The following is a 20358-nucleotide window of genomic DNA, read 5'->3' on the forward strand; positions in this document are numbered from 1 at the left end:
ATATAATACTTTCTCAAATTTGTAAAATCATCAACGTCAATTGAGAACTATATGCATGAGTTTTTTTATTGAAACATACCTTTATTAAGACATAAAAGTTGTGTTAAAAACTTATAAAAGACAGGTGAAGTGAAAAGAAGAAAAAAAAAAAAAAAAAAAGAGATGTCTAGGGAGATATAAGTGAGTTTTAGTGAAAAGGGGAGGAAAGCAAGGAAAGTGATACAGCGAGAGAAGGAGCAAGTATGTAGAGACTTACTAAAAATTACAAAGCCATAAAATATGAGTGAGGCAAAATAGATAGAGAGTGAAAAACATAAGGGTTTGAAAAGATTAATAGATAAATTGATGGATAGAAAGTAGGAAGAGGCCTTTTAAAATTCACAATTCGTACAAATGAGTAACAAGAGGAGATAGAGCACATATAGGAAAAGGAATTGAGGAGGTAGGAGGGGGGAGAGGAAAAGGAAAGTGGTACACTAAGGGAAGAAAAAATTCTAAAAACCGTAAAGTATGAGTGAAGTAAAATAGAAAGAAAGTGTGAAAATGAGAGCTTGGAATGATTAATTGATAAATTAATGCATAGCAAGTAGAAAGAGGCCTTCTAAAATTCACAATACATAAAAGTGAGTAACACAAGATGATATATCCCATAGAGGAAAAAGAAGTGAGAAAACAAGGGCTTGAAAATATATATTGATAGATTGATGGACATCAAGTAGAAAGAGGTCTTCTAAAATTCAAGATCCATATAAAAAACGAGTAATGCATATAGATAGAGCCTATAAAATAAGAGGAAAAAGAATTATAAATCTTACAAATTGATGCAACAAAATAGTTAGCGCTACATCACATCAAATCGCCCAAATCATACCGCCAAGCAAAATAACGTTGGTTATTGAATGCAATAGTTTTTTATATGCGTTTAGTGAGTGTGTTACTCATAAGACAAAATTTGTGATTAAAAATCAGTTTTACTAATATACAAGTAGGTTAGAGAAATATATATTTATTAATTTAGGTATAACGGAATTATATAGTTTGCTATGTTATTCAAAAAAGAAAACTAGGTCACTAATTTTGAGTAAAGATTGATTTACTTATTAGAAACAAGATTTTAATAACAAGTGAACAACAAATACGATTTATTTCCTTTCCAACACTAATCAACGAAACACACAACCCATGATGCCAAACAATATACACGCTGGACTATCGCGCGCGAGAGGACTACTAGTATATATATATATATATATATATATATATATATATAAAGGGGAGTTTTTCCCCGATTTTTTAGAGAGCCACGCAGGATTAAATTTTCTTAGCGCGCCACGTAGGATTGTAAATTTAAGTTGTAACCCATTAAATAAGAGATTATTAATTTCTTTTACAATTAAATAATTCAAATGTCACGTAAGTAAAATTGACGAATGAGATTTTAAAATTTAAATTAATTAAATACAAAATATTATCTTTTGAGATTATGAATTTTATTCTAATATTTTAAAACTAATATAATAACAATTTTAATAACATAAATATGAAAAATATTTTCTTGAAAAAAAATACTAACAAACCGTGCATCGCATGGGCTTCATCTAGTAATACAAATATACAAGTCAGCCCTGTTAATTATAAGCCTTATAAACAGATTTTTGTTTATCAGGAGCATCTTGGTGGGACCAAGCTGCAACGCTACAACAAATTAATTTAAAGACAAATATTTAAAAAAAAGTGGATTGCTAAACACCGCCAACAAAAATGATCACCACCGTCAACATTTGGTGTGAATGGGCAATCGTACCCTTACTGCTTCACCATCCCTTCATACTCCCGGCAACCCACAATCCCTTCCAACCTGCGGTTACAACCCCTTTTGACCGACGACCCACCACACCCCCCTCTATGACAACCCTCCACCTTCCCCGACCAGTGTGAAGGTGGTGGTTTTTTTATTTTTTATTTCAGGCAACCGTGGTAACCAGAGCCCAAAACCAGTTACCGTGCGTGGTAACCGGAGCCCAAAACCGGTAACCATGGATGCATGGTAACCGATTTTGGGCTCTGGTTACCACGCACGGTAACCGGTTTTGGGCTCCGGTTACCATGCACGGTAACCGGTTTTGGGCTCCGTTTACCATACAAGGTAATTGATTTTGGGCTTTGGTTACCGCGACTGCCTGAGTTTTTTTTTAAAAAAAGGAGGGAAGGTGGTGGGTCGCCGGTGCGGTGGTGATCGTCGCCGGTCAGTGTGGTGGGGTTGGTGGTGGTGTTTGTCGTCAATTAGGGTGGTGGTGTCAAGGTGTAGTGATTGATGGCAAGATGGAAGATAGTAGTGAAGTACTAAGGATATGGTTGTCCATTCACACTAAATGTTGGCGATTTTGGTAATTTTTGATGGCGGAATTTAACACCCCATATATACAACAAAATATTGTACATCTGCTTTAAAGTTGCCATAAAATGATAAAAAATTACCCTAAAATGAATGAAAGTTACCCACCATATATTAGTTATCCTGGTATGAATAAAAGTTATTTAAGCTTTATGAATAAAATTTACGGATTTTTCACCAAATACCCCCCGAGTTACTCCGTAATTTTCTTATTCATCATGTATGTACCCATGAAAATTTTCAAATTCACCATATATCCCTAATTTTAACAAAATTATCACCCGATGCCCCAAAATGACTAATGACAGTTTGTTCCGTTTGTCATTAGGGTTAGTATGAGAGAAGAAATTGATGGTGTTAGTAAAAATGGGGAAAGTTTTCTAAGGTTGTAGGAAGAGTACGACTGTACAAACATTTTCACTTTAAAAAAAATGAGTAAATGAGAGAGAGAGATAGAGGAGAAGGAGAGATATAGAGAGGAAGAGGAAAGGGGGAAACTGATAAAAGAGGTTGCTAAAGTGTTAAGGAAACATAAAACCCTAATTCTAGTTTTAAACTAGCAGTAATTTTTTAAAAATTTCTTTCAAAAAACCCCTTAGCGGATCAGCGGGTACCCGCCTAGTTGAAAGGGCAGCCCATGCCTGACCCACCATGCTTTCTTTTTACCGGGTCGGGTACCATGCCCGTTATTTTTGAAAAATAATGAAAAATACCCGGCTAAAATTTGTCGGGTCAGCGGGTCGGGTCAACCGAGTCGGGTATTTTTGGACACCTTTACCTTCTGAAATTTCTGGAAGTGTATTGTCTAATTTGGAGGCTTTGACTCCCTAATAAATGAGCTTACTTTCTGTCAAAAAAAAAAAAAAAGAAAAAAAAAGAAAGATAATACTGGAGTATACATTATGATTTACAATTATGATATTATCTAAAATATTTATATTTGAATAATAATTTGGTTTAACTATCAAATTCAATTATTTTATTTATTTAATTATGATTTTCGTTTTTTTTTTTTTAAAAATGTTGGCCGTGAGTTGAAGATGTCAATCTCATGGCTTTATCTTCAACCTTAATTAAGTGTTAAATCTCGTAGTTTATCCTACTTTCTATCTTACTTCCCTAACCAATTAACACCTATCTTATTCTCACTTCTAATCCTTTTCATTAGATTTTTCCACATGAATAAATCTAGACCAAATGATCTGATACTCAAATTTATTTAACAAACTTAAACTTATCACGTCTTATACTAATCTCATTACTTCTTGAACTCTATCTTTTCCACCCTTAATCACCTATAGATAGACCCTTAATCCTCCTCATTTATTCACAATCATAAAATCATCTTTTCTACTCTCTAACTCATGCCTTCTTCTTCATGTACTTCGTCCTCCTTCTAGCTTAAATTGACACCGCAACGAAGCTGCTGCCCACCGAACAATCACCATTATATTGTTGCCACCATCCCTGCCGCCAGCAACCACCCAATTGCTACTAATATTCAGTCGAAAGCCACTGACTTAAGCTGTTATGCCAAAGATGCGAATAACACCTTCTTTCTTTCACCCTCATTGTCGCATGCCCCTAGTTCAAAAAAAATACTTCTCTTTTACTCTTATTAAAACATTAGGAAATTTTGACTTTTATCAATTCCAAAAAATGAATTATTTTCTTTTACCACCTACATAAAAAAGTTTTATTTTACCACCACATAAAAAAATAAAAGTTGTCTTTTACCACCAATCACCTCCAATTAACGGATTCTGTCCATAAATCCGTTAGTGGAGCCTATTATGTACACGTGTCACCATATTATTGGGTATTTTTTTTAAAAAAAAAAATAAAAATAAATTAATTGATTAATTAAATTAAAAAAAACCAGCCATCGACTGGCGGGCCACCGCCAGGCCAGCTACCAGCCCACAGCCGGACTGCCTACTAGCCCAATCATCGGACCGGGTATCAGGCCCACCGCCAGACCGCTACCAGTCCACCACCAATTCGCCAGTTGTCACTGACAGGGTAAAGTCTTATCCCCTAATCAAAAGTAATTACCTAAGTCCTCTAACTAAAGTAGATAGGGAAGAAGGGCCGAACTCCACAGGGAAACAAGTCTTTCTATTCCTAATTAACTAATATAATCTAGATTATTAGGTAACCAATATATAAGTTGAGTATGAAACTAAACTACGAAGGTTAAGAATAAGGAGGAAATAATATATAAAAGGAATCTAGGGCATAGGTTCACCAATAAACAATATTCCAAGGTAGAATTGAATATAATGATCATTCATCAATGCATATGTTAATCAGATTATAAAGGGCTTTGCTACGTATTATAATCACACAATTAATTTACCGGTATTAAATCTCATCTTTTGAATCTCGACCTAACCATTTATAAATTAACCTGCCTATTGAAACTAGACCTAAACATCAATTCTCATCTGTCGAATCTCGAATTAATATTGTCAAACTCATGCATAAAAGATCAGGCCTAATCTAGTCACAGAGCATTAAATCAATCAATAGGAAATTAATCTAGCATTGATAATTAACAACAATAAATTACCCCTTCATATTATTTACGTATCCCCATAAACCCTAGAAAGAAAACTACTCACACATAATAGAAACTAAACTAATCAAAGCAATAAAGTAAGACATGATTAAAGGAATAAAATAAACAACTAAGATTAAGAGAAGAGAAATCGTTACCAAAATAAAACTGGAATTAAGAGTAGATTTAAGAACAAAGGTTTTAGAGAGAGAGAATCTAAGAGAACATTTAAGAGATTAAAGAAAGAGTAAGAGAGAGAGAGAGAGATAGGTCTGCTAAAATCGTATTACGGAGGAGTATTTATACTCCGTACAAATCCTAAACTAAAACAAACTAAAACGACGCTAATCGTCTCCTAATAATTACACGCGCCCGATCGGGCGAGGCACCGCCCGATCGGGCGCGCCTTTTTGCTCTTCAGGTTGAATCTCGCGCCCGGCCGGGCGCGTCACCGGGCGCCGACCTTAGCTTCTCCCGCCCGGCCGGGCGCGCCTCCGGGCACCAGCCTCTTTGGCCGGGCGGCTCTCTTGGGCCACAATTTGGACTACGATTGGGCTCCAATTCTTCGGGCCAATCTGGGTTTCCTCCTCGGGTCTTGAGTACTCGGTCCAAATGCCCTGGTATCACCTATAACGAGCCCTTAATCACCGGTTTGATGGCTCTAACCGGTCCTGGGCTATAAAGTCTGGTCGTGCTTCTCCAATGTTCGTGATTGGTCCAAAATATCTCAGAAAAATACTCCAAAAGTGTAAATCCCTGCAAAAGTCAACCAAATCTACGAAAACACTAGAAAACACCAATTAGTAATAAAAGTGGCTCAAAAGAGCCAAAAACACTACTAATTATAACCAAGGGACGGGGGTAAAATACTATATAAAATAGACACATCAAACTCCCCCAAGCCAAACCTTTGCTTGTCCCTAAGCAAAGATCTCATCAATGAATCAATAAATATGCTTCACCCCAAAAAGTTAAAATCAAGCACAAACGATCCAGGGTAAATCAAATAAACATGCTTCAAAATCAACCAATCAATTCCATCTAATTACCGATCTTCCCTAACAATTGTCAAACAGAGCAAACCACAAGAGCATATAGAATTCAAGACTAGTGCTCACACACTCAACTCTCATTTTTGTGGCGAGTAAAAGATGTACTCGATCGCTCCCCATCCAACCCCTTTATGTGAACAATGCCCTCCCAACTCATACTCTCGTGTGTAGAAAACAATGAACGCTCAATCCTACTAGTCGACTCGAAATATGTCAAATCATAACTTGCATTGATAAACAACACTTTCACATTCATACAATTCTATGCACAAAGGTCGGAAGGTCTTTGAAGCTTGTAATTTAAGGCTATGGTAAAGGGTAGGAATCATTTGGGAACAAGTGAGAGAAAAACTATGCTTAAGGGAGCAAATCCTAATAAAACCCATGATCAAAATAAATAATGATCAACATCTCCTACATAACCAACTCTAATATCAACCAAATATACTCCAATCATAATAAATAATCCCAACACTTACAATTTCACTCATAAAAATATAATAATGAAGAAGTGGAGTGAATAAACAAACTTTATTTTTCAAACTTGAATTTTTCATTGAAGCTCATATTTTTTTTTCTTTTGAATCAACCTCCAACTAGAACATTTGAACATTGAACATTTTTTTCTTCTTTTTTTTGCTTTTTTTTTCTATTGAAGTTCACTTATTTTTTTCACATTTTTTTCCTTTCTTGAACTTCTCTTTTTTTTTCATAACACCATGCTTTATTTTTTTCAAGAAAAAATAACTCTCGAACTCATAAAAAATAAATATGATAAAAAACAAAACAACTTCTCAAAAACCCACCCAATTTGTGCAAATCATAAGCACACTACAAACTCCCTCACCTCACTCACTAATAGCTCCCCCAAGCCAAGCTTGGGACTAGTAACCAATGGGGCAAAATAGGCTTGTAATGTGGCTAATAAACAACAAAAAGTCAAGGCAACAACATTGGTAGCTAGAAGGGAACAAATGTATCTACAATCATCTGGATATTACCTAAAAGAATGAACGCCTTCGTTCTCCTCAATGTGCATAATAATGAATCATTTACTAATAGTTGCAAATCAATACTCAAATTCATTGACATACCAGGAACTAACACACATTCCTAATCAAATCAACTAGTCAAGCACTATATTCACAAGTAGTTGGACAAAATTGACTCATGTTAAGGTTTCAAGACAATCAAACATCAAATCATGATCAAATAATCCACAATGCTTATCATCAAATACCAAGAATCAAAACAAATTTTCTCAAGTAAGGGGCACAGGGGAAGCATGATTTACAATTCATCGGAATGTATTTTTGGATTTTTTTTATTTTTCAATTTTTTTTGTATTTTTCATATATAAGAAAGCAATAAAACTAACCTAGAAAGCAATAAATCTACCCTAAGAAAACACACCAACAATAAAAGAAAAGAGAAAAAGAAAGATACCAAATCCAAAATCTCCCCCAAGCCAGAATCAGACAATGTCCTCATTGGCTCGGGAACTAGCCCAGCATAGGTAGTCCTGATCATCCTCATCCATGTGGCCAAACCCTGCACCTCGACTGCCACCTGCACTACCTGCACCAGAAGAGCTACCACCAAAATAATCAGCATGAAAACTCCCCCCCGCCGGTCCCCCGAAAGGAATGTCCTGGCCGTACCCATGGAAGGCAGAATAGTTAGTGTAAATACCATGGGTAGTGGGATCCCTATCGTATCCCTGGGGTGGAGGCTGAAACCAGTCAGGGTGAATAGCGTCGTCGGGAATGTTGCCCCGACGAGCATAATCATCGTACATAGGGTAGAGAGCTCTACCCTGGTTCCTCTCCAGGTACCCTAACCTCTGGTCTATAGAGCCTACCATCCTCCTAAGGTCAGTATGGGAATGCTCGATACGTCCTAGGCCTGACCTATACTCTGAAGGTCCCAAACTGGGTCAGAGTCAATATGAGGGACGGAGTGAGACATGCGAGGTGGAGAAAACGCCACCTCGGGCTGAGGCTGGGGTGGTGGAATTGGTGGTGGTGGTGCTTGCCCCCTAGCGTTGGCAACTAAAAGATCATATGTGTAGGACGGTTGCCCTGGGGGAAAGGCGGTCAAGTCAGGACTAGGTAGGGGAAAGATGGGCAAAGGCTGCTCGCTCCCAGTCCTAATACACCAGTGGGGTGTCTCCTCACCATCCGATCGTACCCAACCCAACTCCTCTAGGTACCTAGTGGTCATGTAGGTATCAGGTCCACAGTTGGTCATCTGGTGGGGTCTAGCCTCTACAAAACCGGCCTTCTTAATAGCTATCCTAGTGATAAGGCCTCCTAGACGGATGGGGGTAGTAGCGGTGTTACTAGTCGTAGCATGCCTAGCTAAGTGATGGATGATATACCTAGCTATGTTAAGCTTCCCGAATCCGAACACATAATGGCCAATAACAGCAAGTTCATTGGTCTGACAGTTATGGGGCTCGTTCCTACCTAAAAAGCTAACACCAGCAAATCTTTGCCATACTTTAGGAACGGGGTGATGGATTGGTTTAGCACTAGCATGTTGGGCGTTAGGCGCCGACAAACTAGTCAAAGCAATATAAATATCATCCATTTTGTATTCAGCATGCCATTGGTGAGGCAAATCAGGTTCCAAATCAAACAATTTACAAAAATCAACAAAAGTTAAAGTAATATTTCTATTATTTAACCTAAAAATCAATTTTGGCCCATTTTTATGGCTATGAACATGCAAAGAGGAAAGAAACTCACAGGTTAATTCACGATAAGTGGCATAGTGCATATCAAAGAATTTCCTCATACCAATATTGTTAAAAAATCTCCTAACATAATCATATAAACCTAATTATAATGCTTCTAGAGTAGGGCGGTGTAACCACCGTGAAGGAATTACCTCACGCCCGTAGAGTTGCTCTAGCTTTTCCTTCTGTTCCAGGGTTGCTATTTTGATCGTCGGCCAATGCGGTAGTTGCAACGCCGGGTCGTATTGCTGACTTGAGCTTGAGCTTCCCCCTAGAAGTGTTCTTGCCCTCTTTGCCGCCATTTCTGAGATTTTTATGAAATGGGTCTAAAAATTATTTGATTGGAACTTGAAGATTTTGGTGTAGAAATGTAGAGGATGAAGAGGGGATCGAAAATATGTACAAAGTTTTGGATTTGGGTGAGAAATGAAGGAGGAAACTTAGAGAGAAGGTAGAGAGAATTTGAGTTTTAGACAGAGAAAGTAATGGAGGAAGTGAGTGAAATGAGAAAGAGACGAAGAAAAAAAAGAAGAAGAAAGGAGGTCGGGGCGTCGCGCCCGGTCGGGCGATCTAATTTTTTAAAATCTGTGCTACTCTCGCGCCTGGTCAGGCGCCATTCGCCCGATCGGGCGATCTAAATGCCCGAATTGCGTCAATTCTCGCGCCTGGTCGGGCGTGAGTCGCCCGATTGGGCGGACAAATATGTCCGTATACGACGAGTTTCGCGCCCGGTCGGGCGCCCATTGCCCGGTCGGGGTGGAAATACTCGAATTAAAAGCCTAGCTCTCGCGCCCGGTCGGGCGAGCTTCGCCCGATCGGGCCAGAGGCTAATAATCGAAATTATGATTTTCTTCTTTTCTTCAAATTTTGGCTAACTCTTTTCCTTCAAAACTGTACAAAAACTCATAAAGCGCGTTAAATTCCCTCATCTGTCCTCGCATTAAAAAAAAAAAAAGAAAAACTAGTCTAAAAAGCATTAAAAATACGGGTTGCCTCCCGCAAAGCGCTGGTTTATCTAGGTCCCGCACGACCTTTTTACCAAGTATCAAGGATTAGGACCCTTGGCCTAACGCTTGATCGGGCGGTTTCTCACCCGGTCTAGCGGTGTTTTGGCTACGACGCGGCTTCATGACATGCCCTGTGGGGCGCCAATTCACTTTGTCTGGTGGATCCTCCTTGACTTGGATTGGGGGTTCTTCAATGCTACGCACCAAAGATCCTTCTTTGATCGAGGGTTGCTTCAAATTGTCATTGCGTTCAACACTTGCAACTCGATCTGGCGGAACACTTATCGTGGGCTCAAATTGCACAACTTGCTTGATTGATCCCACCTTTTCGTCATCAAAACCAAGACCAACAGTGTAGAGGGATCTTTCTATTGCATCGACTTCCTTCTGCCATTTGTCTATCTCATCTGAAAAGGATGCAACACAAAATATACCGCCTCCAAGGGATCTTTTTCAAGAGCTTGGGGCTTGTTAGAATAATTCTCAACCACATTAACACTAAAACATTTCTCCTCAGTCATGAGGCTTTTAGGGGTATTATTAAGATTGAAAACAATTTTATCATCCCCTACTGATAGTGTTAACTTACCACTTCTCACATCTATGATTGCTCCTGCAGTGTTAAGGAATGGTCTACCCAAAATAATTGGGGTTTGCATATCCTCAGCCATATCAAGAACGACAAAATCAACAGGTATATAAAATTTACCTACCCTAACGGGGACATCCTCTAAAACACCTAAGGGGTATTTGAAAGAACGGTCGGCCATTTGTAGAGTAATATTAGTAGCTTTTAATTTACCCATATTCAACTTGGAACACACAGATAATGGCATGACACTAACACTAGCACCCAAATCACACAATGCATTATCAATCATTAGATTGCCTATATGACAAGGGATAGAAAAGCTACCCGGATCTTTTAATTTAAGTGGAGACTTATTTTGAAGTACGACACTACACTCTGTAGTAAAAGCTACTGTCTCTACGTCACTAATATACCTTTTCCTTGTCAATATTTCTTTCATAAATTTTGCATATGAAGGAATTTGTGTGATTAATTCAATGAAGGGAAATGTTACCTTTAAATCTTTTACCATCTCCAGGAACTTACCAAACTGCTTATCCAAGTTTGTCTTCAATTGACGATTGGGGAATGGAAGTTTGATAATTGGCCTTGGAGCATTGTTCTTATTTAGAGTGGCCACCTTCTCTAGTGTCGTACCCTGCAATGTAGAATTTGATATGTTAGTATTATCCTTTAGCGCTGCAGGGCTATTAGCTACATCGTCAGGTTTAATGGAATCAAGATTAGCATTATTTAATAAAACAGGTTCATCAAATCTGGGCATATGGGGCCCTTCATAGTTTGAACCACTCCTTATAGTAATTGCATATGCTTGATCCGTAGGCCTGGTCGGCTGTGCCGGCAGAGCTCCCTGCTGGCGGGCTTGTAGAGTAGCGGAAAGTTGCGCAATTTGATTATCTACAATTTTATTGTGCGCTAGAATTGAATCAATTGTCGCATCTCTACTCTCCATGTGCTTCTGCATATTAACCAACATCGCTCTAATTTCCACCAGAGAAGGTCGGAAGATGAGGAGGGTTGTTGTGGTTGGTTCTTCTGGCCAGCATTGGGATGATAATATTTCTGTTGTTGTTGCTGTGGCGCCTGTGGTTCTTGTGGTGGTGGATTTTGAACGTTGGTACTTCGGTAGGAAAGGTACGGATGATTCCGATACCCAGGGTTGTAGGTGTTGGAGTATGGGTTATTTTGCCTATAAGCTTGAAAGGCATTAACTTGCTCCACGGAGCTCCTGCAATCTTGTTCCCAATGACCTATAATACCACAATTTTCACAGAAAGCCTCATTAGAATTATTATTAATTGCAGAAACATTAGCTACATTAGCAGTGCTCAGATTATCTAATTTTTGGCAGATAGAGGTCAGTTGAGCTTGCAAAAAGGATACAGAGTCAACACTATGTTTCCCCTTGTTAGCAAATCCTCTAGGATTCCCATATTGGGAATTATGTATCGCCATATCTTCAATAACCTGAACTGCATCATCAACATTAAGATTCATAAATCTCCCACTAGCTGCAGAATCTAAAATTATTCTAGAAGAATTTCCAATGCCATTGTAAAAGGCTTGGATTAACTGCCATTGTGCTAAATTATGGTGGGGGCATTCTCTTTGTAAGTCCTTGAACCTCTCCCAAGCCTGATATAAAGATTCATCGGCTTCTTGGGCAAAGTTCTGAATCGCACTCCGTAGTACGGCTGTTCTCTCTGCAGGATAATACTTGTTATAAAAATTCAAAACAAGAGTTTCCCAGTCAGTTATACCAAGTGCAGTTCTATTTAAGCTATTAAACCACAATTTAGCTTTTCCAGTTAAAGAGAAAGGAAAGAGAATCTCCCTGATTTGGTCTTGAGTGACCCCGGCTTGCCTGATGGTATTACAATATTGACAATAGTCGGCAATGTGAAGATTTGGGTCTTCACCCTTGGCTCCACTGAATTGCTTCCCCTCTATCATCGTTATAAATTGAGGTTTAATTTCGAATTGTACCCCATCAAGAGCCGGAGTGGGGGTGAGATGTGGAAAATCTGTAAGCTTTGGTTGTGAGTAATCACTAAGCTTCTTTGGAATCGCCATCTCTGATTCTGCGTCTGATGATACCTCTGAATCGCTAGAACCAGTTGGAGGATCGCGGTGATTATTATTATTATCACCAGAATCCGCCAGGATTTGCTTGTAGAGATTATTCTGTCTATGAAAAGATCGTTCGATCTCAGGATCGAATGGGATGTACCCTGATCTGGAACACCTGGGCATAAACAAAAAAAAACTAAAAGCAAATATGAGATTTGCCTCAAAGAACTAACGTTCTATGAGACAAAAAAAGAGAAAATAACCTAGATTACAAAAATAATTAGAAATAAAATAAAACCGTTTCCCCGGCAACGACGCCAAATTTTGACAGGGTAAAGTCGTATTCCCTAATCAAAAGTAATTACCTAAGTCCTCTAACTAAAGTAGATAGGGAAGAAGGGTCGAACTCCACAGGGAAACAAGTCTTTCTATTCCTAATTAACTAATATAATCTAGATTATTAGGTAACCAATATATAAGTTGAGTATGAAACTAAACTACGAAGGTTAAGAATAAGGAGGAAATAATATATAAAAGGAATCTAGGGCATAGGTTCACCAATAAACAATATTCCAAGGTAGAATTGGATATAATAATCATTCATCAATGCATATGTTAATCAGATTATAAAGGGCTTTCGCTACGTATTATAATCACACAATTAATTTACCAGTATTAAATCTCATCTTTCGAATCTCGACCTAACCATTTATAAATTAACCTGCCTATTGAAACTAGACCTAAACATCAATTCTCATCTGTCGAATCTCGAATTAATATTGTCAAACTCATGCATAAAAGATCAGGCCTAATCTAGTCACAGAGCATTAAATCAATCAATAGAAAATTAATCTAGCATTGATAATTAACAACAATAAATTACCCCTTCATATTATTTATGTATCCCCATAAACCCTAGAAAGAAAACTACTCACATTATAGAAACTAAACTAATCAAAGCAATAAAGTAAGACATGATTAAAGGAATAAAATAAACAACTAAGATTAAGAGAAGAGAAATCGTTACCAAAATAAAACTGGAATTAAGAGTAGATTTAAGAACAAAGGTTTTAGAGAGAGAGAATCTAAGAGAACAATTAAGAGATTAAAGAAAGAGTAAGAGAGAGAGAGAGATAGGTCTGCTAAAATCGTATTACGGAGGAGTATTTATACTCTGTACAAATCCTAAACTAAAACAAACTAAAACGACGCTAATCGTCTTCTAATAATTACACGCGCCCGATCGGGAGCGCCTTTTTGCTCTTCAGGTTGAATCTCGCGCCCGGCTGGGCATGTCACCGGGCGCCGACCTTAGCTTCTCCCGCCCGGCCGGGCGCGCCTCCGGGCGCCAGCCTCTTTGGCCGGGCGGCTCTCTTGGGCCACAATTTGGACTACGATTGGGCTCTAATTCTTCGGGCCAATCTGGGTTTCCTCCTCGGGTCTTGATTACTCGGTCCAAATGCCCCGGTATCACCTATTCCGAGCCCTTAATCACCGGTTCGATGGCTCTAACCGGTCCTGGGCCATAAAGTTTGGTCGTGCTTCTCCAATGTTCGTGATTTGTCTAAAATATCTCGGGAAAATACTCTAAAAGTGTAAATCCTTGCAAAAGTCAACAAAATCTACGAAAACACTATAAAACACCAATTAGTAATAAAAGTGGCTGAAAAGAGCCAAAAACACTACTAATTATAACCAAGGGACGGGGGTGAAATACTATATAAAATAGACACATCAGTCACCGCATTAGCCCCACCAATTCTCCACAACGCAACCATTAAACCGCACAAACGCTGTAGCCACCACCACCGAACCGCACAAAAGCTCCAGCAACCCTCACCTTGTCGACTACAAACCCTCAGCCTTCCCGCAATCCGCGACCCTTGTCGGAATCTTACTAAACCCCCCAATCCCTTTCCAGTTTCGTGGTTGCAGAAGAGGGTTGCAAACGAATGATAATTAGTTGCAAAAAGGGTTTGCGGGGATAGGGAAAGGTCGAGGTTGCTATAAAGTGTCGTAGAGATGAGTAGACCTGGCAAACCAATTGGGACAAGTCGGGTTGGGTCAGCAAATATTGGTCGGGTTTCGGTCGGGTCGAGTCAATTTGGGTTTCGAGTAAACATTTCGGGTTAAGTTTAAATCAGGTCAAGTTCGGGTTCGTTGTGTTAGTTCAAGTCGAGTTAGTTTGGGTAGGGTCAATTTTTAGGACCAATTTTAGGGTCAATTCTGGATCGGGTCGAGTTAATTTGGGTCAGGTCAATTCGGGTCGAGTTAGTTCAGGTCAAGTCACTAAAATAAATTCACTTAAAACAATAGCTGGAAAAATAAAGTAAAATCATTAAAAAAAATCATCACTTGTGCCACTAATTATGCCACGAGAATTCCAAATTCGTGGCATCATTCCATCTAGCCACGGGAAAAATGAACTATGATACAAACACTAAATAAGAAGAATAATTATGCCACAGGTATTTATTTTCCTGTGGGAAATATCACACTTGTGCCACGAGTAGCGCTTTTCCTGTGGAAAACTTTACATTTGTGCCACAAGTTGCTCTTTTACCGTAGCAAACGTTTAATTTGTCAGACAAGTAGTTTTTCCCGTGGTAAATTTTACACCAGTGTCACAAGCAGTGTCACAAGTAATATGCATTACTTGAAAATTATATTAGATACCATGAATTGGCTTTATTACTTCGATTTTTTTATACTTTAAACTTGAAGATATTTCAAATACCATATATAAACACAAAATTCTAGCGTAGTCGTCAGCTACAGACGACTACGGTCGACTATGATAAGGTCGACTATGATAAGATATTAAATCTGAACCGTTAATGTATTATTTATGTAATCCTAGTCGTCCAAATTGACATCTCAAAAATACAGTCATTAAGTCTTGTTTGGATAAATTTTTTTGTTCAAATGCTTTTGTTTATTTCTTTTATAAATTGAATAAAAATATCTTTGAAATAATAAATATTTCATCCTCAACCTATTTCATAATCAAACTTAAATAACCTTCATATGATTTTCAAAATCATCTTCAACCTATGTGCTATGTCATCTAAAACCTTCATGTTCAACTTAAAACCATGAAATCAATAAAACCAATGTCTATTCATCATAATTCTGGTTTAATTTTAAATAAATTAAATTCTTATATTTATTTTGATTTTATGAATTATAATCAATTTATTTATTAGTATTATTGTGTAAAAAATCACTTAATATACATTATGATTTCGTGTTAACATTTGATCATATGATTTCAAGATTAATACGCCATTGTTGAATGTTAAGAATTAATTTTCTGATTTTATATTTATTTAATGATTTTGGGATTAATTTCTAGCTTTGTCGTATTATTTTGTGTTTAAATTTGATTAGTAGTATAAGTTCATGAGTATTATCTACCATTGTTAAAATGTTGAAGCTATGGGCATGATTTTAGGTTGAAGACAAAAAAAAAAATAAAACAAGAATTTTTTTTGAAAGGGAAATAAAAAAGATATTTAGCTAAAACAGAAATAGTTGTTTTCGTGATTTTAGCCTTTTTTTTTTTAAAAAAAAAAAAAAAAGAAGCTATATTTTTTTAAAAAATAAGCGTTATTTGTATTCTTTTTTTCTCTGATGGTCAGTATTTGATTTTATAGAAAAAAAAATCAATAAGGAAAAAAATTAAGACATATATATTGATATATTCTAATATTCTTGATAAATTCATCTCAAAACTCTATATCTCATTCAAACTCATAAAGTGAATATATAGAGTACAGTACATTAGTACACACTACAATACTATTTTATTCTAACTAAAAGATAGAAAACAATTCCACAATTTAAGCAATCTACCCATACGGTTATACAATATTATCATCAAAGATATCAAAAAGATATTCCCTAAAATACATAATATATCCTTAATAATTCCCTTCCCCAAATTAACTAACGCTCTCTAACACGAAAAGGCTATAATCAATCACAATAATTTGTTTTTCCTTAAATTCATCTTAATAAACAAAAACTAACACCCAACTTCAACCATGGCGGATTACTCAAAAATTTATGACTAATCAAAATTAAACACAAAACCATATGATTTTTTTTTTTTGTTTTTGTTTTTGTTTTTTTTTTTTTTTTTTTTTTTGGGAGGAAACACAAAACCATATGAATGATAAAACTTAAACACGAAATCATAAGATAATGTGTTTTTTTAACCCAAATTTGTATACATATGATTAAATTGATTTCAATATCACGAACTAATTTAAATTGACGGATGAATATGATGACTATGCATATTCACTTGAAAATATTTGTATATTTAGTAAAAAAAAAAATTGTACTATGTATATTAACTCGTCTCAATTGTATGTGTATGAATTTTGATAACTACCCTTTAATTAAAAGAAAACTAATCTTTAGCGATTTATTTTGGGACTAACTAGTAGTCGTTTGAGACCGCCTTATTTTATTTCTTTGTTACGTACTACGTACATTCAAGTATATATATTTTCGCATATTCCTTTTAAGATAAGGGGCTCTCAATCTAAATAAGGATCGTTATTTAATAGATACTAATGTTTCGGGTAAGTAACTATTTTCAGCATTAAAAATCGGTCATTCTTATTCTAATAATTTACTAAGAACCATAATTAAGGGCATGTTCACATTTACTAAACTGAGCTGAACTGAACTGAACTGAACTGATTGGAGCTGAACTGAACTGAACTCAGCTGAAATGAATATTTTAAGTGAGAAGAAAATTAGGAGCTGAACTGATTGGAACTAGATTGAATTGAACTGATTGGAACTAAACTGAACTGAACTGAACTGATTGGAGCTAAACTGAACTGAACTGATTGGAACTAAACTAAACTGAACTGATTGGAGCTGAACTGAACTGATATTAAGCTAAAGTGAACAGGCCCTAAGGTAATGAGATCTTGATTAGATGGATTTACAATAAATCTAGTCAAGAGTGCTAAAAACAGATGTGATTATCCGAAACAACTTTATACTTTTCGATTTTTTAAAAAGATGTATTAAACCACTTTGTTTTAATTAAGTATTCCCAAATATAATTTAGGTATACCCAAATTGGAAACATTTTATATACCATGATCTATGTTTAATCAAGTCTTATCTTAGTCAATTTTCTGATTAACAAATAAAAATCAACTTTTGAGTAAGCCCAAAATTATTGTTATGCACTACGCACATTAAAGTATATGTTTTAGTCATGTCTTATTATTACGTACTATGTACATTGAACTATATGTTTTAACCATGTCTTATCTTTGTCAATCATCCTTATTTAATAGTAAGATTCGAATTTTGGGTACACCAAAAATTAAATTGGGGATTCCTAAAAGCCAGCAAAATTTATGTATGCTCTAAGGGTTGTGAGTTTTAAGTTAATATGTTGCAAACAATAGGATTAACAGACGAAATTGCTAAGATTCTTGCGTCTATAAATTTCGAGAATTGTCCTTCGATTAAAAGCAAACATAGCTATTTCACAAAAAAAAAAAAAAAAAAAAAAAAAAAAAAAAAAAAAACAAGTCTATAGCGTTGTATTTTGGGCTAACTACTAGTCATGTGACCCCTAGTAGGAATGAAAATAGTATAGTGCACCCGGGTGCACCATGCGCATGGTGCACCCGGAAAGAACATTAGACATATTTTAAAGAACATGGGCAAAAAAAAGAACATGCTAGTGTTAGAAAAAGAACATGCTAGTGTTAGAAAAAGAACATGTTTGTGTTTGACAAGAACATGACATTGCAAAGAACATAAAGTCTTTACAAAAAGAACATATTATTTTTCATGGTTATTTAGGTGTTGAACGTGTTTGAAAAAGAACATTATATTTGACAAAAAAGAACATGCAATGTTCGTGTTTGACAAAGATGTAGGTGATCATTGGGTGGGCCGGGCCAAGGTTAAAAAATCAGCTCACCTCTCGGGTCGGGCCGAATTTTGGGCCGAAGTTTTTGTGCCCAAAATTGTCCGGCCATGCGTGCTTTTCGGGTCGAGTAAAAAAATCAACTAAAATGCATAAAACGCATTCCCAGACCCGCCCAATAAATTATATTTAAGGGCCGGGTCCGATTCGATTTTGGGGGCGAAAAAATTCTGCCCAAAACCCGTCCAAAATCGGGTCGGGCCGTTCTAACTTTGATCACCTCTAGCCAAAGAACATAAAGTATTTACATAAAGAACATGATTATACATTAAAGAACATGTTCTTTTTTCTGGTTACTCGAGTGATTGATTTTTTTTTTTTTTTTTAATGTACATACATTAAAGAATATATTGTTTAATATAAAGAACATATTGTATAATATAAAGAACATATAGTTCAAACTCAAAGAACATAATCATCAAACTTAAAGAACATATTATGCTCATGTTCTTTATAAATATATATAATGTTCTTTTTTTGCCCATGTTCTTTTAAATATACCTTATGTTCTTTTCGGGTGCACCATGCGCATGGTGCACCCGGGTGCACCAGCCATACATTATAGTTGGCTAGTTGTGTTATTTGTTACGTACTATGTACACTCAAGTATATATGTTTTCTTGATCCCTAAATAAATTTATGATAAGGTGGTTTGCTAATCTAAACAAGGATCGTTATGTAATACATAATGTTTTGGCTGAGCAGCTATATTTTCAGTATCTAAATTGGTTTTTCAATTTTAATAAGAGCTGTGATAAACTAATAAGACCTTAGTTAGATAGATAGATCGAGTAGCAATAAATCTAGTGAAGAGTATTAAAAATGGATGTGATTATCTTAAATAACCTTAAACTTTTTTTTTTAGGTACGCCCAAATACAACTTAGGTATACCCTAATTAAAAAACATTTTATACACTATAATCTATGTCTTGGTCAAGTCTTATCTTTGTCATTCATTCTAATATAATTAACTTTTAAAAAAAAATTGGATATGCCCAAAATTAAATATTTTGGGTATGTCGAAAATTAAATTTGGGATATTTAAAAGCGAAATATATGTATGTATGCTTTATAGGGGTTTAGAGTTTTTTTTTTTTTCTACGCAAGAGTAATCCTTCGTTGTGAATAATAATAGGACAAACAATCGAAATTGCTAGGATTCTTGCGTGTATGAATTTCGATAATAATCCTTCGATTAAAGGAAAACTAATCTTTAGCGCTGGGACTAACTAGTAGACGTTTGTGACTGCCTAATTATGTTAAGTATTGTTACGTACTGCGTACATTCAAGTTTACGTTCATGTATTCTTAAATTAATCTTAGATAAGGGGATTACTCATTCTAAATAAGAATAGTTGTGTAATAGGTAATAATATTTTGGCCGAGTAACTATTTTCAACATATAAATTCGGGATTTTTACTTAAATCAGAACTACAATTAAGCTAATAAGACCTTTGTTAGATACAGTGGTAATTAATTAAGTCAAGAATACTAAAAACAGATGTGATTATCCAAAATAATCTCATATTTCTATATTTTGTAAAAATAAATAATAATTAAATAAACAAATAAAAGCGAATTGAACCACTTCGTTTTAGATACATCCAATTATAACTAAGTTATACCCAAAATAAAAAAATATTTTATACACTGTGATCTATTTTTTAATCAAGTTTTATCTTTGTCAATTGTTCTAATTAACAAATAAGATTCGTATGTTGTGTACACCCAAAATTAGTTTGATGATACCTAAAGCGAAATTTATGTATGATATAGTAGTTGTGAGTTTATTTCAATGCAAGGTTATATTATTATGTTGCAAACAATAGGACTAATAGACAAAATTGCTATAAGATTATTGCGTGTATAAATTTAGATAACAGTCTTTCGATTAAAGACAAACGAATATTTTTTAGCATTTTATTTTGGGACTAACTAGTAGTCATTTGGGACCGCCTAGTTATGTAGG

The 20358-nt window shown here is 35.9% G+C and overlaps 1 non-coding gene across 1 annotated transcript; it reads left to right on the plus strand.

The window, feature by feature from the left end:
* Positions 1–11931: 11931 nt before the first annotated feature.
* LOC145637602 (small nucleolar RNA R71) lies at positions 11932–12038 on the plus strand. Its single transcript, XR_014114367.1, has one exon. It is a non-coding gene; the product is annotated as a small nucleolar RNA R71 (small nucleolar RNA).
* The last annotated feature ends 8320 nt before the right edge of the window (positions 12039–20358 follow it).

This window comes from Chenopodium album, chromosome 6 (genome assembly GCF_948465745.1).
Source record: "Chenopodium album chromosome 6, dcCheAlbu1.1, whole genome shotgun sequence".
Taxonomy (NCBI): Eukaryota; Viridiplantae; Streptophyta; class Magnoliopsida; order Caryophyllales; family Amaranthaceae; genus Chenopodium; species Chenopodium album.